The sequence below is a fragment of the Coccinella septempunctata genome, chromosome 5 (genome assembly GCF_907165205.1).
Source record: "Coccinella septempunctata chromosome 5, icCocSept1.1, whole genome shotgun sequence".
NCBI classification, from domain to species: domain Eukaryota; kingdom Metazoa; phylum Arthropoda; class Insecta; order Coleoptera; family Coccinellidae; genus Coccinella; species Coccinella septempunctata.
The window spans coordinates 17,183,442-17,203,811 of NC_058193.1; the positions used below are offsets into that span (position 1 = coordinate 17,183,442).

Here is a 20,370-nt window from a genome sequence, read left to right on the forward strand (position 1 = left end):
TAGCTTCTTCTGTTGGATCGTAGTCGACTAATCTTCGTAGTTCCCCATTTGGATGTTGTTTGGCTTTGTGGAATATCCTTTCCGTTTTTCTCTTCATAAATTCTGTAACTGTTTCCCATTCCAAGTCCTTGTAGATTTGTTTGTTCCTAATAAACCAGGATACATCCATCGCCATTCTAAGGAGTTTATTCTCAGTGGCCTGTATTCTCTTGATATGGGTCTTGGTTGCGAAGCCCCATGCCGCCGATCCATATGTGAGTTGTGGTCGCGCGATAGTTTCAATCATCGTCAACTTGATGTTCTTATTCATATGACTTCTTCTGCCTATGAGTGGATAAAGTCTACTCATTGCGGCTTTTGTTTTATCGACTGCACATTTGATGTGGTTTTTACATATTAGTCCTCTGTCAAACTTCACTCCTAGGTATGTTGCTTCATTTTTTCATTCAACCTCTTCTTCATCAACTTCAAGGTTTTCCGTCTATTTCTAATTCGGGATTCCCAGTTACTTCAAACACCTAACGGGGGTGAGCACAACCCCTTGATTTTGAATAGGGATGAGAGGTGTTGCGATGACTAATTTTCAAGATCGCGTCGAGTACTATCTGACCCTAAAATTTCGCTTCAAAATACTCATAGATGATGAAAAAACAAAATAGGGAATAAGGCAATGTGGAATTCAACTCGAGAATAGGCACCTTTACACTAACGCTCCTTCCTGCGCGACTAGAACGCCCCATGCCAATCGCTTGCGAAAGAATGCTAGTGTAAAGGCAAATCATTCACTCGGTTTTTGGACGTGTAAAAATTCGCGAGCGACTAGCCCGAGTGACTGAGTTTGTTTGGATTCGGGGCGTTTGTGTATTCGCGCGGGTTTCTAATTGAAGAAGTATATACGTTCAAAATTCGTAAGTACATGTAGGTATGCATTAATTAATGATTATTCATACAAGTTTTCAATTTATAAGAAACATGGGAGATTCAAGCTCCCGGAGCAGCGTCGGCAACCATTCTCAAATAGTTCCTGAAGTCCATAGGAAAATTTTCACGCAACTCATTCAAGAGAGGCATATGTCCATATGTACGATTTTCCATCCATTCTTTCACCCAGCATCTTCTGTTTCTCTTCTTTGGAATATTCATATACACTGCCAAGCACAAAGCCACTTTCAGTTTGCGTTTTTTATTCAATTTGTTCATTTCGAGCTATGGAGTGCCGCTAAAACCGTTGAAAATTTCAACATGCCACGAGTCGCGCCAACCTCTCGCTTATAATGAGAGATTTCGAATTGGACGCTCCAAAGCACACGCAAGACTGCGCGAAAAGCCGTTGCGATCTCAAGACACAAAAAAGTTAACACGCGCCACTCCATACCGCGCGAAAACACGAGTGACTGGCACTCGCGATTCGATCGCGCGCGAAAGAGCGTTAGTGTAAAGGTACCTAATGTAATTCGTACCAGACACATTTTTAAGGTATTAAGTAGTTACGTTGTTAATTTTTCCTTCAAAAAAGTATTAAATTTTGTCCAAAAAATTGTTAATTTGTTGTCCAAAGAAGGACACGGACCGTGAATTTTTATGAACGTTACAAAAGTGTCAAAGCGATTGTAAATTTGTAGAAGAATTGAAATGGTGTATTCCTTAGAAGAAAGGGTGGAAATGATAAACTTATTTTTTAGAAATAACGGCTCTGCGCGAACAGCGGCTTTACGTCCATGTCTCCAGCCCCCCCAAATTTGAATATTTCACTTTTTTGACGCTAAAGTTTTGTACTAGTTTTGTACCGAAATGTACCGTTGAAAAAAAGTTTTGTACCCCTAATTAAAGTGACGAAAATACGGTTTTCAGTTTGGGGGGGCCGTGGACATGCTCACCCCCCACTTTTGAAATTGCAATTTTTTTGTAATTCAAAGTTTTGTACTAGTTTTGTACCGAAATGTAGCGTCAAGAAAAAGTTTTGTACCCCAAGATTAAGGAGTCTTAGGAGGGTTTGAAATTGGGGGGGCTGGAGACATGTTTTCGAAATAATGAGGTTTCGGTTTTCGAATCAAGCTAAAACATGAGTACTAGTTTTGTACCGAAATGTACCGTTGAGAAAAAGTTTTGTACCCTAATTAAAATGAAGAAAATACGGTTTTCAGTTTGGGGGGGGCCGTAGACATGTTCACCCCTCACTTTTGAAATTGCAATTTTTTTGTAATTCAAAGTTTTGTACTAGTTTTGTACCGAAATGTAGCGTCAAGAAAAAGTTTTGTACCCCAAGATTAAGGAGTCTTAGGAGGGTTTGAAATTGGGGGGGCTGGAGACATGTTTTCGAAATAATAAGGTTTCGGTTTTCGAATCAAGCTAAAACATGAGTACTAGTTTTGTACCGAAATGTACCGTTGAGAAAAAGTTTTGTACCCTAATCAAAATGAAGAAAATACAGTTTTCTGTTTGTCTACAGTACCCCCAAGCAGAAAACTGTATTTTCTTCATTTTAATTAGGGTTCAAAACTTTTTCTCAACGGTACATTTCGGTACAGAACTAGTACTCATGTTTTAGCTTGTTTCGAAAACAGAAATCCTATTATTTCGAAAACATGTCTCCAACCCCCCCAATTTCAAACCCTCCTAAGACCCCTTAATCTTGGGGTACAAAACTTTTTCTTGACGGTACATTTCGGTACAAAACTAGTACAAAACTTTGAAATAAAAAAAAAATGCATTTTCAAAAGTGAGGGTTGAGCATGTCTACAGTACCCCCAAACAGAAAACTGTATTTTCTTCATTTTAATTAGGGTACAAAACTTTTTCTCAACGGTACATTTCGGTACAAAACTAGTACTCATGTTTTAGCTCGTTTCGAAAAGAGAAATCTCATTATTTCGAAAACATGTCTCCAGCCCTCCCAATTTCAAACCCTCCTAAGACCCCTTAATCTTGGGGTACAAAACTTTTTCTTGACGGTACATTTCGGTACAAAACTAGTACAAAACTTTGAAATACAAAAAAAGTGCAATTTCAAAAGTGGGGGGTGAGCATGTCTACGGCCCCCCCAAACTGAAAACCGTATTTTCGTCAATTTAATTAGGGGTACAAAACTTTTTTCTAACGGTACATTTCGGTACAAAACTAGTACAAAACTTAAGCGTCAAAAAAAGTGAAATATTCAAATTTGGGGGGGCTGGAGACATAGACCTAGCGGCTTTATTTAACGAACGATATTCTAGAAAAAATGTATCCTCTGCGTACTTTGTACAACTAGTTGTCAAATTTAACTATACTGGTTCAGTCGCAAACAAAAATAGGGTGCATGAAAGAAACGTAACAAGGGACAGGGCTTTCTTAGGTCAAGTAGCAATGGATCCGAACTAGTAATATGTACCTGGTGTTTCACGCACGAGAATCAAGAGAATCCAAACAACATATATTCCATCCTTATAAGATAAGATTGGGTTAGGAACTGAACGCGGATTATCGTTCAACTGGTGCGAGTCAGTTCTCAGATGAAAATTCTCCTCACGCCTGGATTGGAAGAAGAAACATATTGAGCGGCCACCCAGATCACATGATCTGGTCCCACTGGACTTTTTCTATGGGTCACCTGAAATCCAAGATTTACGCCCAGCCTGAGTCACTGGATGATTCGCGAACTCATCATTAATGAATGCCGTCAAATTACACCTGAAATCTTGAGTAATGTACGAGAACGTTTTCAGCAAAACTTACATGTAAGTGAATGGTACCTATTTCCAGCATTTAACTTATCACAATAGTGAGTACTCTTCCAATATTTTACCTGTCATTTCGTTATCGATAAAAATGTTGAAGCGAAATTTCACCCCTCATCACTATTAAAAATCAAGGGGTTGTGCTAACGTCCGTTAGGAGATGATAAGAGCGGAAAAGTTCACCCTCGAAATTGACGGGTCCGAAAAACTTCCCACATTTTCATTTTAAAGCCACACTGTATAGTTTCTGAAAAATAAATCATAATACAGGTTGACTGGTGACGTAAGGGACAACGGCTAAGTTGAGATAGAGGACCTCAAACGGGTTAAGAATTTGGGTTTCAAATGTCCCATGAGGGTATTCGTTTCGTACATATAGGGTGATAATTAAAAAACGCTAAATCTATACACTCCCATATCTTCGTTAATATGGTAAAATTTTGGCTGATATTTCACACGCTTGTTCCATAGGCATTCACTGTCAGCACAAGAAAAAAAAGCCCGTATTCAAAAAATTTCAATTTACTTGTCAGGTGAGAAATATCACACTGTATATGAGATAAAATAAATTCAAATTGAAATTTGAAGACCCTAAAACTAGCTGAAATATTGATGTAGGGCCATTTTGTAGGATTTCAGATGGCAATTTTGTCCAAAGAGGTTTTGAAGGTTTTGATTCTCGTACCGCTTTTTGTTTATCTTGCCCCTTCTAGTTGCTGATTATTATATTTTTTTGTCTAATAATTTCGTGAAAACGTCGAAATCTCGTTCGAAAATTATTGCGTGGTGAAGAACTCTGGATTGAATAAATTGGATTTTCCGAAATTGAGTTTTTTACTTCACTAAGAAAAATGTAAATATAAATATAAAACTGGTACCTAACATGAGACTCAATCATTCATTGATTTTTATTTTCAGTGCTCCGAAGTGGACTAAATTTTCAGGCCGTAAGGACAATGACTTCAGCAAATACCACTGACTACGAAGTGCAATGAACATTTTACTGCAACACAATTGAGAACTGTTCATCCACGTGAATTGTTGTATGCAGGAAGCATTCCTTTTATAAAGGACCCATTTAGGGGAAATCATGACCTGTATACTTCAATGATTCTCAAATGCTACTTTTTCTCCTTCTAGACTACATTGCTTTTCGAGTTAAAATTTTTTTTTTTTTAACTCTGCTGTAAATCTAAATAAATCAGAGATCAGTTTGAGCTCTGAGACATATAGTTCTTAAGTTTGATGTTGGATTATGTGTTACTCGGGGAAAGTCATATAGATAAGCTAAATACTAAGTTGAGTTCTGTATGTTGCACCATAAGGGTATTGTCGAACAGTAGGAAGAATTTTCCTCACTCAGAAGGGAGATATCAGAGTAATTAAAAGACTAGTAATGTGTTAACTACATCTGCTCTATACAATGAAGAATGTTTAATGTTGATAGACAATATTTCAGTACCAACTTACCATGTCGCTTTTATATTATCAGAGATTATCAATATACGTATCCTGTGCATGGATAAGCTATTACAGAAAAAAAAGCAGAATCTGCATGAAGCTTAAGTTGTCATTGAGAATTAGAAGAATCAATAATCCAAGGGCCTTCAAGAGAGAAGTACATAAGCTTTTGATGGAACTTGAGCCATTTACGGTTCAGCAGTATTGTAATGCCACTTTGTGTTAGCGCATATGTATTTTTATGTTCGACTGCATCATAAACACTTTATTTATGAATTCGTTTAGAGTCCATAATATAAAACTTTATTGGACACCACTTTATTGGACATCACTTTATTGGACTCAACTGTCAATATAATTCTGTCAAGTAAATATACTAAATGCAAAAAACACTTTATTCAAGGAAGAAGAATTTAACTTCGACCTAAAAACAAACTTATGAATAACTATTCTAAACATTAACGTGGTAGTGAATATGAAAAACACATTCTTTGTTATTATAAAAATGCATGCCTGAGGAAGTCGAGCTCGAAGTGGAAGCACAGTTTTCGATCTGCAATACTCTTGTACTTCCTGGCCCAATATTCTGGTGGCAAGACTTATTTTAGTACTTTCCGATTCATCTATGTAGTCCATAGCGAGCTTTCCATTCACTATTGAAGTAAGCCAGAATACTGTCTTCTGTTGATTTCCGAATTTTCTCCACTTTACACCACTTGTTATAGGCCGCATGCATATTTTCATAAGCACTTTTAGATTTAGTGGTTAAAAGAGATTCTTTGGGGCTTACGGCTAAATTTTCTACGCTTTCTTCTCCAGCACAATCCATTTTTTGGATTATTATGACATTTGTCACAAAATTAAGGAAGTAAACAACTCTGTGTTTACTGGGGTTGCTAAGGTCCCTGGTTACAAAGGTAAGAAAATCAAAAGCACAATTAATGTTTTTCAGTAATAAGCCATTTCAGAAAATAAAATTTCTGCATTGCAGTCAAACATAAAGCTTTGTATGCAACTCGTATATAATTATGCTTTATGGACTCGCCCAAGTTATTGACCACGCTTGCTTTGCTCGCTCTGCCATAAACTTTTGGACTCGTCCATAAAGATCTAATTTATGTACTTGTTACATAAATAGCTATTATAGTTGACTAATATTTCGTTCTGATCACATATTAGTATAGTACCTATAAATGTATGAAAGATTTTCGAGATAAATATTATTATTATTAGTAAAATAGATTTTTATAAAAGATGTAGCGACGAAATAGCAGACACGATTTACATATATATCCCTGTCAGTAAGAAACTGATTATAAAAGGCCTTACCATTAGCAGATGATGTTGGGGCTTTCTCTATGTTCGCACGCCTACAGGGGCCCTCAATAGCCTCAATCAGCGAAAATACGAATTGTGAATTATGACCCTGTGATATAATGCGATGCGATATTCAATGCGGATTGATTCCATACATTCACGTAGATCCTATGCCGCTGTTTTTTATCAAACGAAAAAGCGATTCGCATCATTATCACCCATGGGGGCGTATTTCCAAATTTCCTGATAACTCCTATTATGTGTCCGCAACTGCGTACTGATGACACAACAATAGCTTTTATCATAACAAGAATTGTGAAATTCGGCAAAATTCAAACGAATCGGAAAATTAAAAGCGCAGTATACCCCTGTATTCTGCGCATTTAATCAAAGTTTTTAGTAATAGTACCTAATAGTAATAGTATTTATTGATCCCAGATAATTACCAAGTTTGTAAAAATGGAACATGCCAAAGCCAAATATACGATATCATTGATTTATACAAAATTCTTTGAACTCACAAATATCATATGGTTCACAATTCAAGATTAAAGCGTACAAAGATTTTCTGAATTTGGGAGGGCATGAAAGTTTTCTAATCTGAGAGGGCAATATATTGAATAGAGATATTGACATACATTCAACACTTTTACCTCTTAATGAGGTCTTGTGGGATGGAACTGAATATGGAAACATTCTTCTGGTACCATTCTGGTTTCTATGTAACTCAAAATAGCGGCTATGATTGCGGAAGAAAATCAGTAATCTATATATGTAAAGTCCATATATGGTAAGAATATTATTACTTTTGAATAAACCCCTACAAGATTCTCTAAAGCCCAGTTTGAGCATAGTTCTTAAAGCTCTCTTTTGAACTATGAATAAATTACCAACATGGGAAGAGTTACCCCAAAAAAAAAATTATTATGGTTCTTCTATTTATCTGATGGATTTTAAATAAATGAAGAACTAATAGGTATCGCATTGAGAAGGTTGTCGGAACTAAAAAGTAATGGCATTATTGCAATGTTCTTATTGTGGTTGAGCAACTTCCTTCTGCTTTTATCAGCGTAGAAATTGCATACAATAAAATGTGTGCATCTGAAAAAACGTTTCTCAAAGGCAAGGTAGTAGAGAGCATCACTCAACATTGACAGAAGAATTTCAACCCATCACCAGGAAGTTCATCTGCTATCGATCTCACCTGTGACTCTAATCTAACTTATCTTGGTTATCTTGGTGTCCATTCGACAAGTTGACAATTGAAAGTGACCATTACCTCATCCTGATTTCTGATGATATAGACTCACAATCGAAGGATGTAATCTGATGAAACGTCACAAAAGCAGCGTGAAACAACCACAGGGGACACACTGAAGCAGATCTTGCAGAACTATAACTTCTGATAAACATGAATGAAGTTTTTCACCTGGTTAATTGTTGTATCGTCTTTTGTGGCCAAAATTTATGTGGGTAAAAGCCTCATCTCATATAAACGCAGAAATGTGCCCGTGTCGAACGATGACCATTTCTATTTAGAAATACGGAAATACCAAAATATTTATTTGTTTTCTGTGAGTGTAAAAAAGGTGCGTACAGACATGCTATGAATGTCGTACGGGATCACAGTGTAATATGATGGCGTTGCGTCCGTTGTCGGTAAAGGGCTATCGCATCAAATAGTTGGGGAGCCGACGATGCTAAACCGGGATTCACTCGAGCGTCGTGGAGACCTAGTGGATTTCGAAGATTAGATGGCAGAAAGAAAAAAATGTTCTATGATGAATACACTTTCAGCAGTGGGGAAAGCGTTTGCAGGTTTTCAAAGATGTAAAAAAAATCGTCAGGTGCACATACTCGAGTGTCAGATTACTAGATATATTGTATATGCCCTACGTGTCTCTGATAATAAATTCATGTTAATCTGACAGTTTTGCGTGGTGGTCTGGCCGTACGGAGGAGTTGAAAATGGTAGAAACTTTTTTTTTTTTCGAGCGTGTTAGATTTTTAGAGGATATGTCGATTGGAACCAAAGGAAGCTATTTTTCAAGTGACGGACAATTCGGACGTAACGCAAGTTCACAGTGATCCTTTGAAAATGCAAAAAAAAATCGTTACTTGTGCATATTGGAAACTGCCAAATTTTCTATACAGATGGTTAATCTCGGTGTTATAAGCTGACCCATTAATCTGACACTAATCAGGGGGGGTTTTCTTAATATGACAGTTTGAAGATGATAAAAAAGCATTTTTAAGATTATATCCCTTTCTGTAGCTCTAATCCTTTCTGTATTCATTATGAAAGTTGTATATAATAAAATTCTATACAAATTTTGTCTGAAGCAATTTTACATACATTAAATATACAGGGTGTTCTACAAGCTCCATGACAAACTTTGACAGAAGGTAGCTGTGCTTTTTTTGAACAATTTTTTTCCTATGAGCATAGGTCCGATTCATTTTCGTTTAGGAGTTACTAGCATTTGAATATTTTTTTTTTCATGTTTTGATTAAAGCGGCTACACACTGCCCAACTCGGTCGAGCCAACTGTCGGTCGGGACGACCAGATTGGGCGTTGCGTACAGACGGCACGACCGCCGTCCAACTTGGTCAGTTGAATTTCACGATCGCTGAAGTATACATCGCTCGGATCAATGGTGACGGCAATTTTTGCAGCAGCGAATACCTCTCCTCCTCTCCAGTCGACATTTGAATACAGAATGAGCTCGTTTCCACCGGACAGCGCTCCACACGATCCAACATGGTCGGTCGTTCGTGCGGTTGGATGGCTAGGCCGTACGACAAGACCCGACAAATCCTCTGTCGGCGGTCATAGCTACAGACGAACCGATTTCACATCCAACCCGACCAAGTCGGTTCGTCGGCCCGACCGAGTTGGGCAGTTTATAGCCGCTATTAAGTAGGACGACAGAAAATATCGGTTGCCATGGTAATTGACGTTATTTTAATTATTCATTTGACACCTGTTTCAATGAGGATGGTACCAACAATAACCATAATTAACATGTTTGGGCACTGCAGAATCCATATGCCATCAGAGAAAAGGTCCTATCGTTTGCATAAAAAGTGTAGCACTTTTCTACCCTCGATTTAAGTTTCGTTTGCTGATTGAATTTACATAGTCAATGACTATGTGTAGATAAACTACACTTCCTCTACACTGGTGTAAATCGAATCGAGTGTAAAAAAGTGCTACACTTTTTATGCAAACGAAAGGACCTTATGACGATGTCAGCAACGTTTCAATGTAAACGTTTGGGGTGGGTTTTTCAACAATGCTTTGTTGCCAGTACATGTTATAAATGATCGTTTAAATGCAGATTTGTATAAAAAATTTTTGGAGCACAGCCTTTTAGACTTCATTGATGACTTGAGCTCAACATTGTTGGAAATATGTGGTATCAGCACGATAGTGCACCACCACATAGAGGGAGACAAGTAGTCAGTTGGCTGAATGAACCCTTGCCGAATAAATGGCAAGAAGGACCAACAGAATGGCCGCCTCGTTCGCCTGATCCAAATCCCTTAGATTTTTATTTATGGGGGTCATATGAAGCATCATGTTTATCATGTTGAAATCCAATCTCATTAACAATTACTTGATAGAATTCAAGATGCAGCAAACCTAATACGAAACGACCCAAATCTGATACGCCAAATGACGGCATCTTTAGTTCGTCGATGTGAAGCTTGCATTCAACCCAAAGTTGGACACTTTGAACAATTTTTAGAGTCTTTAAATTTCCCTTTATTATTATGATTTGAACATAAAAATATTATTTTTCAAATGCTTGTATCTTCTGAACAAAAACGAATCGGATATATGTTCATAGGAAAAAACATGTTCAGAATAAGCACAGCTAACATCTATCAAAGTTTGTCATAGAGCTTGTAGAACACCCTGTATGGAAACCCAGACTAATGTACATTCATCGCCATAATGTATCTCAAGAATATTTGAACGTAAAAAAAATTACTTCCGACAAAATTTGTAGAAAATGTTATGCTCTAAAACTCTTATAATGAATATGAAAACAATTTGAAGCCCAGGAGAGGAGATAATTCAAAAAAACTAATTTTTGTGACCTTAATGGCCAATTTTTATTGTTTCGGCTTGCTGAAACTGTCAGATTATATTTTTTCCGTTATTCTTGAATCATAAGCGTCAAAATAAGAAAGAAGTCACCGCGCTCGAGAATGTACACGTGACGTTTTTGTTTCGGCAAGATTGGCGCCCTCCCACACCTTTTCGTCACGCTTAAATAGTCAGATTAAGAGAATGTATACTTTTTCAACATGTAATTAACCACCCATATCTTAATTAGACACGCTCGAGTATGTACAATGATCGTTTCTTTTTACTATTCTGGCAGGCTGTCCTAGACAATTCCTCTATATACAGTTGTATCCAAGGTATCTCCACTTATATTTCTGACACGCTCGAGTAAATCCAGAATTTCCTTCTTGGGCTCCCCAACTAAAAGGAAACACAAACTCAACGCTGTTGCACTGCGATTTCATGTCTGGACTAGCTTGCGAATTTTTCGGCATTCCAATCGCTCTAGTCTTATTTATTTTCAAGTTACGATCAAGATCCATCAAGATGAAATGGACGGAAGAAAATGCTATACAACTGATCAAAGGTTACTGTTTGACTGTGTCATTACGAAGGACAGAGTATACTTTGAGCAACCTCCTATAGAAATCTCCTTTCTGGAGTACCGCAAGGGTCTCACTTGGGACCCTTGCTCTTCAATATATACGTCAACAACATTGTTAGCTGCTTCAGATTTACTCGGTTTCTTGTATATGCTGATGACCTGAAGGTTTTTTATGCCATTTCTAGCTTGTCAGATTCGGTCAAGCTTCAGGAAGACTTGGATAGACTCCTCAAGTATTGCCAAGAACACTCCCTCTTTCTCAACTTCGATAAGTGTCGTTTCATTTTCATTTTCTCGCAATAGAAACATGATCAACAACCAATATAAAATAGGTAACACTGTCTTGAGCAAAGTTTTTGTGATTTAGTATTTGGGAATTTTCATTGTTTCCAAACTTATTTTTGATCATCATATTAATTATGTACCCAAAAAGGTTCATAAAATGCTCGGCTTCATAATCAGAATATGTAGAAATTTCCATCAATACAACTCCATAAGAGCTCCGTATATAGCATACGTGCAAAGTATTTAAACATTTGGTTCAGTCATCTGGAACCCATACTATAATATTTACATAAATTGGTTTGAAAATGTTCAGAATAAATTCATAAGGTACATCAATAGAAAATTTCATATTGATGTTTTAAATAATGAGGAACAAATCATGAGAGAATTGAATTTGTTGAGCCTTGCTGATGATGATGAGAAATGTGAAGTTTGTTCACCAGATCATTAATGTTTCAGATTGCTGCGAAATTGTAGGTATGCTCACATTTAGTGTGCCATCCTATAACACGCGAAGAAATTACTCTTTCATATACCCCAAAGTTCCACCAATTACCATCTTAATTCACCTTTGGTTAGATGCCTCAAGTCATATAACTCATTATCCACTCTTGCATCTGTGGATTCTTCTTCACACTCCTTGAGGAGTTTTTCGGGTACCCCAAGGCGATACCTTATGAGTTATAGCTTGTCCATGTAATTTTTTGTTTGTTTATTTTTTTTTGTGCTTTCATTTATATTTCAGCTAGTAGGAAGGCTGTAACATTTAGTTTTCCTCTTTGTATTTTCTGTATTCATTAGTGAGTACTGTTACGATCCGTTAAATACTTTCATTTTATTTTATAAATTAATTTGTTATTACATCAACGGAATCGTAACTTATAAAACAGAAAACAATTCATTCGATGGAATAAGTGACTTTTATAAAAACTATTCTGTCAGATCACTCCCTATTATTTTTTACGTTTCCATGCCATCCAAAATTTCCTAACATGAATAAATTTCTTATAAATTAACAAGAATTTCTTCTCATTCCTAATACTCATTGGACAAACTAAACTAAACAATATTATATTGGGGAAACTCAAAACATAACAGTACATATTGTTGGGTTCGTCCTATTTTGTACTCCTTTTCAAATGAATAAATAAATAAATAAACCTCCCCCCCCCCCCCTATATGCCAGAAATTTTACAATATCCACTTTTCCAATTCAAGATTCAATTTATTCGATTCCCAATTTTCACCACAATCTTTCGATCATACGATCCAATATTGCACGCCAACATATACAATAGAGCCCGTGGCAAATTCTACTGATCGATGAAATATGAATTACCCACCGTGTTCTGGTATTTTAGATTAATAATAACGCATAAAAATAGAGGCTGGGGGGGGGGGGGCATCAGGTGGATTCTACTCAATTACTGATGGAACGATAAAATGTACAGTACGAAGTTTAGAACGGTGTAATTTTCTCAACGCACCCTGCAACATCGTCGCGAACTTTTGTTGAACGCGTCTGTGTACGCGACGCGGTATTCGGAGCATGTCTGTACCCAATTAATACAAAATAAAATTTCAAACCATCCCGGACGACGAACTGCACCTAGGCCTGTATTGTGTCCCTCACTCACTTGAATGAAATGTAATCAATTTCAGTTCGAGAGAAGCGTAGTTTGATAAAAACTAGTATTAGATATTACTAGACGTACAAAAAAAAAAAAAAGATAATTAATTCACCATTCATAACAAGAACGCTCATAGTGCAAGATCCCAGAGCGACCAGACATATCTTATTTTCACACAGATGAAACTTTAGGATCTAGTAGATTCTCATGTGCTTTGAATACCTGCGAACTTGTGGAGCTTGCATAGTATAGTATAGTATAGTGAGAAGGGGTTACAGTTCACTGCGACCTTAAGGTCTATTGTGCCTAGCTTGCATAGTGACACCTGGACAGATACCAGGTGGCAAAGGTAACTAAAAAAAAGTGTTACTCAACTTATTTTCACATGACTAATTTTTATATATGTTTTGAAGAATATTATTCCGAAGTTATCTTCAATTGACAGAGTGACAGACACTTTGTATGGAACAAAACTCTTGCCGCTTTGAAGCTGCAAAAAAAGATGAATGTACTTAATTTATTTTCAACTATTTTCAAAACAAAAAAAATTTTTAAATTAACCAAAATTTCGTTTATCCGAAATCACTTTGGTCTTTGAGACTGTACTGTTCTGCAATCGATTCCTGAAAACCTGGCATAATCTACGAATATATTAAAGAATTATTCTTTTAATAAGAGACATGCCTCTCCATTAACTATCCAAGAATTCGAAAGAAAGTACTACCCCATTGTATCTGAATTAACAAGGGACTATGAATGCAGTCAGTCAGTTTATTGTATATAAGTATGTGAAAGAGATGATAATCTTATGGTGGTATTCTGCTTCCATTTGTAAGCCAATCTGTAACTTTTCATAAGCTTACAGGAAAATTGCAATTCTGGACGGTTTTTAGTGGTCTGTAGCTTACAGGAATCCGTAACTATTTACGATAAGTAGTTCAAAAGTGACACTGTCAATGAGATAGTGACAGAAACATTTCCAGAATTGCATTATTTACGAATCTGTCAATTTGAAACTAACAGATCGATCGTACTCTACAGATTCGTAACTTACGAATGAAAAGCAGAATACAACCATTAGTTAGGTATGTGTATGTGCTATGTGCAAGCAATGTATAGTATACAGTAAAGGGACTGCAAACAGATTGTGAAAGGGAACGGAGTCACTCTGAAACGCATGCATAGTGCTCTCGCGCTCACAATCCTGGCTAAATAATTTTCATGTTTAGGGGATGTTTGGTCACTACTATTTGTCTGAATGATGAAATATAACTTTTTTTATAGTTACTTATTTTTTAATTTTTTATTATTTTTCAGTTAAGAAGAATGAACAGGAGTTCTGGGAGTAATTGTCGACTTATCTCAGGCGAGATGTGCAGGGCGTGGTGAGAACAGCTCTGTTAGTTGTGTTAGTTAGTGTTAGTTAATTTAGTGTTTTTGATGTATCAGGAATATTATTTTTCATGATGGGAATATAAAAATATTGTAATATTATGATTTCAACATATCGTAAAAACAATAGAAAATTTGTACCATTCAAACAAAAAACTGATCTTTCATCATATTTTTCACTCCTCCCAAATTTCTATTTCTATATATTTTATCTCATATACCTTGTGATATTTCTCATCTGACAAGTCAATTAAAATTTTTGAATACGCGTCTGCAATTTTTTCTATTTTCCTTCTTGTGCTGACGGTGAATGCCTATAGGAACAAGATTGTGAAATATCAGCGGAAAATTTACCATATTAACAAAGATATGGAAGTTTATATTTTCAGCACTTTTTCATAAATCACTCTATATCTCCGAAACGAATACCTTATTGGGACACTTGAAACTCAGTTTGAGGTCCTCTATCTCCACTTAACCGTTGTCACTCTTCCGAGTTTGCGGCCCACTAAACCTAACCTGCTTTTTTTTGGTTCCGGGCATTTGCCTATAAACCATTTATCCCTTGATCGGATAATTTCTTCTTGCACATTGTCGTGCTAGGGTTTTCATGTTCGTCCATTTCGGATATCTCTTCTTAGAAGAGAAGAGAAGTTTCCGTTCTCATTTTAATCTCTCCTCGATTGATCTCGCGGTCTCCTTTTGTAAATTCTCATTCTTCCTTTGTCTTCCTCCGGATCGTAGTCCACTAGTCTCCTGAGTTCTTCGTTTGGATGTTCCTTCGCTGTTTCGAATAACTTTTCAGCTTTCCTCCTCATAAATTCGGTGATGGTTTCCCACTTCAAATCTCGATATATCTGTTTGTTCCTGACAAACCAAGGCGCATCTATGGCACATCGTAGTAGCTTGTTTTTTGTTGCCTGAATTCTTTGTATATGGCTCTTTGCCGCGAATCCCTAAGCACCTGATCTACCTATAAGTCAGTTGCGGACGAACAACAGCTTTGATTATTTTCAATTTTGTCTCATTTGACATGTGGCTCTTTCTACCTATCAGCGGGTAGAGCATATTCATCGCTGCCTTGGTTTTGTCAACGGCTTGTTTGATATGGCTTCTCCAAGTTAGACCTTTGTCTAGGGTGATACCTAAATATTTCGCTTCGTTTTTCCATTCGATTTCTTCTCCATCTGCCTCTAGATTTGTTGTAGTTCTCAGTCTCCTCTTTTGCAGTAATATCGCTTGGCTCTTTTGTCCGTTGAGCTTTATTTTCCATTCAATACACCAGTCATTTATTTCATCTATAGCTTCTTATAATATTCCTTCTATGTCGTGTTCGTGAACAGATGAGAAATACATCTCTTCGTGCACTCCGAGAGTTTTCGAGTATTTTTGGTTGTTTTTTCCCGTATTAATTTTGAAAATCTATATCATCGTAATCCTTATTGCCTGTACTATCCGATATAGTTGGATTTTTTGATTTTTATTGAGAGACTGAGTGGTTTTCCTTGATTAATTAACATTTCGTTTGTCACGGATTGATAAAACATGCCGGTCAACTGTGTGTCATGTCGTACACCCGGTAGCAGAAACAAGCCGGCTGTGCGATGTTTTTCTTGTAATAACGAGATACATTTGTCTTGCCTCGGAGTGCAGTCCAATGTTTTGAAGAATTTTGGAGATGCCGGAGGAATTAAATGGGTTTGCAGCGAGTGCTCTTCTGGATCGGCCACTTCTAGCTATGTTAATATCGGAGGGAAGCTTGATAAAATTGTATCGGACCTAGCTTCTATAACCAGTCAGCAATCCGAGTTCATTAGGTCTCTTAACTATTTTGGACAAAAAATTGATGACTTCGAGTCTAAATTGGTAACCTTCGAGAAGATAAATGACAGGCTGGATGGGATGGATGTTCGTCTTGGAACTTTGGAGAGGGAAAACATGAGGCTTCATCAAGAGGTCAATATTTTGCAGCAACAGTTGAAGGCGAGGTCCTTAGATATTGTCGGGGTTCCCGAGAGGAAGAATGAGAATGTATCAAGTATTGTTGAGAGGATTGCACTGAGACTTAATATTTCCAATATAAAAGATTTTGTTGAGGGTTGTCACCGAATTCATTTCATGCCGAGGAAAGATAATAACAGACCCATTGTGATTGACTTCAAGAGCAAGTCATACCGGGACAATTTCCTGCGAGCCTACAAGGGTAAAAAAGATACCATTAGGTCGAGCGACATTGGTTTTGAAGGCGTCGAGACTACTATTTACGTTAATGAAAGTCTTTCGAAGGATAGCAGAAGTTTGTTTAATACTACAAGGAAATTTGCCAAGGACAATAAGTTCAAATTCTGCTGGGTCCAAGATGGAAGAGTTTTGTTGAGAAGGGACGAAACCTCCAAAATATTGCGTGTTACCTCAGAAAAAGATTTGGCGAAGTTGCCTCAGTAGTGTACATTCGTTTTTCTTTGTTGTAGTTTTTCGCCATGGCGGTCTCTTTCAGTGTTTATTACCAGAACTGTCGAGGTCTCAGGACCAAGACAACTGAATTTTTGTTGTCTTCCTGGAATTGCTCTGCTGAATTAATATGCGTTACAGAATCATGGTTGAAACCTACGATAGACAATTCCGAATTTATTTGCAGTAATTATAATGTCTACCGCAGAGACAGATCCGATACAGCTAGCAGTAAGAGAGAGGGAGGTGGTGTTTTCATCGGTGTCGCGAAGAGACTGCAGAGTGTTGCTGTGTCAAATTGTCTTCATTCAACACTAATCGAGGACTTGTGGATCAAAATAAATTTGAGTGGAACGAAAAATCTATTCGTTGGTGTGTGTTACATACCGCCGGGTACATCTTCCGGCGATTACTTGTCGTACTTTAATGCTGTTACAGCCCTGATGGACGAGAACTGCGATGATCATTTCCTTCTTCTGGGAGATTTCAATCTGCCTCGTTTCTCCTGGATTGTGGGAACGAATGGAGATGTCCTGTGTGATATGGTACAAGGTGATTCCTACACAGAATTTAGAGATTTCACGTCATATAACTCACTGGGTCAATTCAACTACCAACGCAATCGTAATGGTAAAATACTGGACTTAGTGTTGTCTTCCAGTTCGACCGTGATCACGAAACGTTCATTGTCTCCCTTTGTTGTTGAGGATTTGCATCATCCTGCCCTGGATGTGTTGGTGGAACTTCCCGGTGGAATGGTGGATGGCGGGAAGTCAAGATCCATTTTCAAGTTTTTCAACGCGGATTACCGTACTATCAACGAGGAGTTGTCACTGATCGATTGGGATATATTGTTAAGTAGCGACAATGTTGATGTAAATGTCGAAGTTTTTTATAATGTTCTCAATGATCTAATTGAAAGATTTATTCCAGTTAGAGTTGTAAATGATAAGTCTAAATTTCCATCTTGGTTCTCGAATCGTACTATTAAATATGTTAAAGAGAAGGCCAATGCTCATCGTAAATTCAAAAAGTTCAAAACTGCGGAATATTATAACAAGTTCTCTCTTTTACGTAAACAGTGTAAAAAATCCATTCAGACAGACTATACAGCTCATATTTCACGTGTAGAAGATAATATTGTTGAGAATCCGAAGAATTTCTGGTCTTATGTTTCGGAAAATAACAAGGGATTCACTGTACCCACATCGGTGACTCATGAAAATGTTGAATATAGTGGTAATCAGAATGTTGCAAATGCGTTTGGTAAATTCTTCGCAGATGTTTTCGAGGATCCCCTCAGACCCGTTATCAGAAAATCCAATGTTGACAATGTGCGGGACTCCACACATGTACACCTTGATCACATTAGTTCTGATGAAATAATGAATAAGATGAAGGAATTGAAAACAAACAAAGGATCAGGTCCAGATTTGATACCTTCAATATTTATCAAGTCGTGTGCCGCTTCACTTGTCTATCCTCTTCATATTATTTTCAACCAATCTCTGCGTTCCGGTATGTTTCCGAAATTGTGGAAAACTGCTAAAATTACCCCTATTCATAAAAGTGGAAAAATTAATTTGTTGTCCAACTATCGACCCGTTTCCATTTTGAACCACTTTGGTAAGTTGCTCGAATCTATTGTAACTGACTACCTATTTCTTTCACTGAAATCGAAAATTAGCATCAGACAGCATGGTTTTTTCAGAGGCAGATCGGTTCTCACTAATCTGTCGCCATACATCAATTACATATCCGAAAATATGGATCGGGGTGTCCAGGTAGAAGCTGTTTACACGGATTTGTCCAAGGCTTTCGACAAAGTACATCATGCAACACTTCTGCAGGTTCTCTTAGATTATGGTGTGGGACCAGATTTGTTAAGTTGGATTGAGTCATACCTGTGTGAAAGGTCTCAGTATGCTGTTATGGGTGATGCTTGCTCGTCTCTTTACAATGTTGAATCGGGAGTACCCCAGGGGTCTCATTTGGGACCACTTCTCTTCAGCTTGTATATCAATGATGTCTGCCGGTATCTTGTTTATGTGAATTTTGAGCTTTACGCTGATGACATTAAAATGTACCTAGCTGTGAAAAGCTTGGAGGACGTTCAGAAGTTTCAGGATGATCTTAACAGATTTTGCGAGTTCTGTTCTTCGCTTTACCTGTCCCTGAATGTTAGTAAGTGTAAACATATAACTTTCACCAAGAACTTGAACATTGTGAGTGCACCTCTGTGCCTGTCTGGTTTGATTGTAGAGGAGGTGACAGTTGTTAAAGACCTGGGAATATTTCTGGATTCGAAGTTGTCATTTGAACATCATATTGATAATGTTGTTTCTAGAGGCTTCAGAATGCTCGGTTTTGTTCTGAGAATTACACGGAATTTCAAGAATGAAGAAACCATGAAGGTTCTGTACTTTTCTCTAGTCCGCAGTATAGTCGAGTATGCAACCCCAATATGGAACCCTTTTTATCACAAATATATCAACAGAATTGAAAGAATTCAGAAGAAGTTCACAAAAACTCTATATTACAGATTCGGTAACAGGCAGGTTGCTTGTCCATATGAGACGAGATTGAAAATGTACAAAATTATTACCCTAGAGCAAAGAAGAGTTATTCTCGATCAAATGTTTTTATTTCGAGTAATGAATAATCATTTCGATTTTCCCATTGTTCGTGAAATTTATTTCAATACTCGTGTTTTTACTGGTCGCCATAGAGATCTTTTTTATATCCCGAGAGCCCGCACATCATTGTATTACAATTCCACTTTTCTGAGAACTACACGATTTTATAACTGGCATATCTCTTTCATTGACATATTCAACTCTTCACAAGCTGTTTTTAGGAGAAGACTGTGTGCTTATACGTGTAGAAATTATTAGAAAAAGAAGATATTTTTAAACTTTTCCTCCCTTATTATTATTATTCTTGTAATATAAGTTCACGATCATTATTGTAGGTGTTTGTTTTCTTGTATTTTGGTGAATCCTTGTTATTGGGTTTTCCTGTTAGGATTCCTGTTTATGTTAAATAAATAAATAAATAAATTTCTAGCTTGCGATGTCGCATTGCGATTCCCGTGTCGTCAGCGTATAGTGTCAGCTTAGTTCTTGGAGATTTTGGTATATCGTGAATATATATGTTATACAGTAACGGCCCAAGTACTGACCCTTGAGGCACCCCTGCTTCCATATATCTGGTTGTGGAGTTTTCTCCTTCCACTTCCACGTAGAATCTTCTGTTCCTCAAATAATTCTTAATCAACTTGCACAGTTTCATTGAATATCCAACATATCTCATTTTGTAAATCAAACCGTTGTTCCTTATGTCATCAGTCACCCTGTATATTCTCAATAACCAGCCACACTCCTCCCACCGAGGGTAGAGAAAATGAAACGAATGAATAGCCCCAAAATACACGA

The 20,370-nt window shown here is 37.2% G+C and overlaps 1 protein-coding gene across 3 annotated transcripts in view; it reads right to left on the bottom strand.

Annotated features, from left to right (window-relative positions):
- The window catches only part of LOC123314451 (protein-tyrosine sulfotransferase), a 445,878-nt gene that overhangs the window by 242,612 nt on the left and 182,896 nt on the right, over nt 1-20,370 (bottom strand). The window lies entirely within an intron of this gene.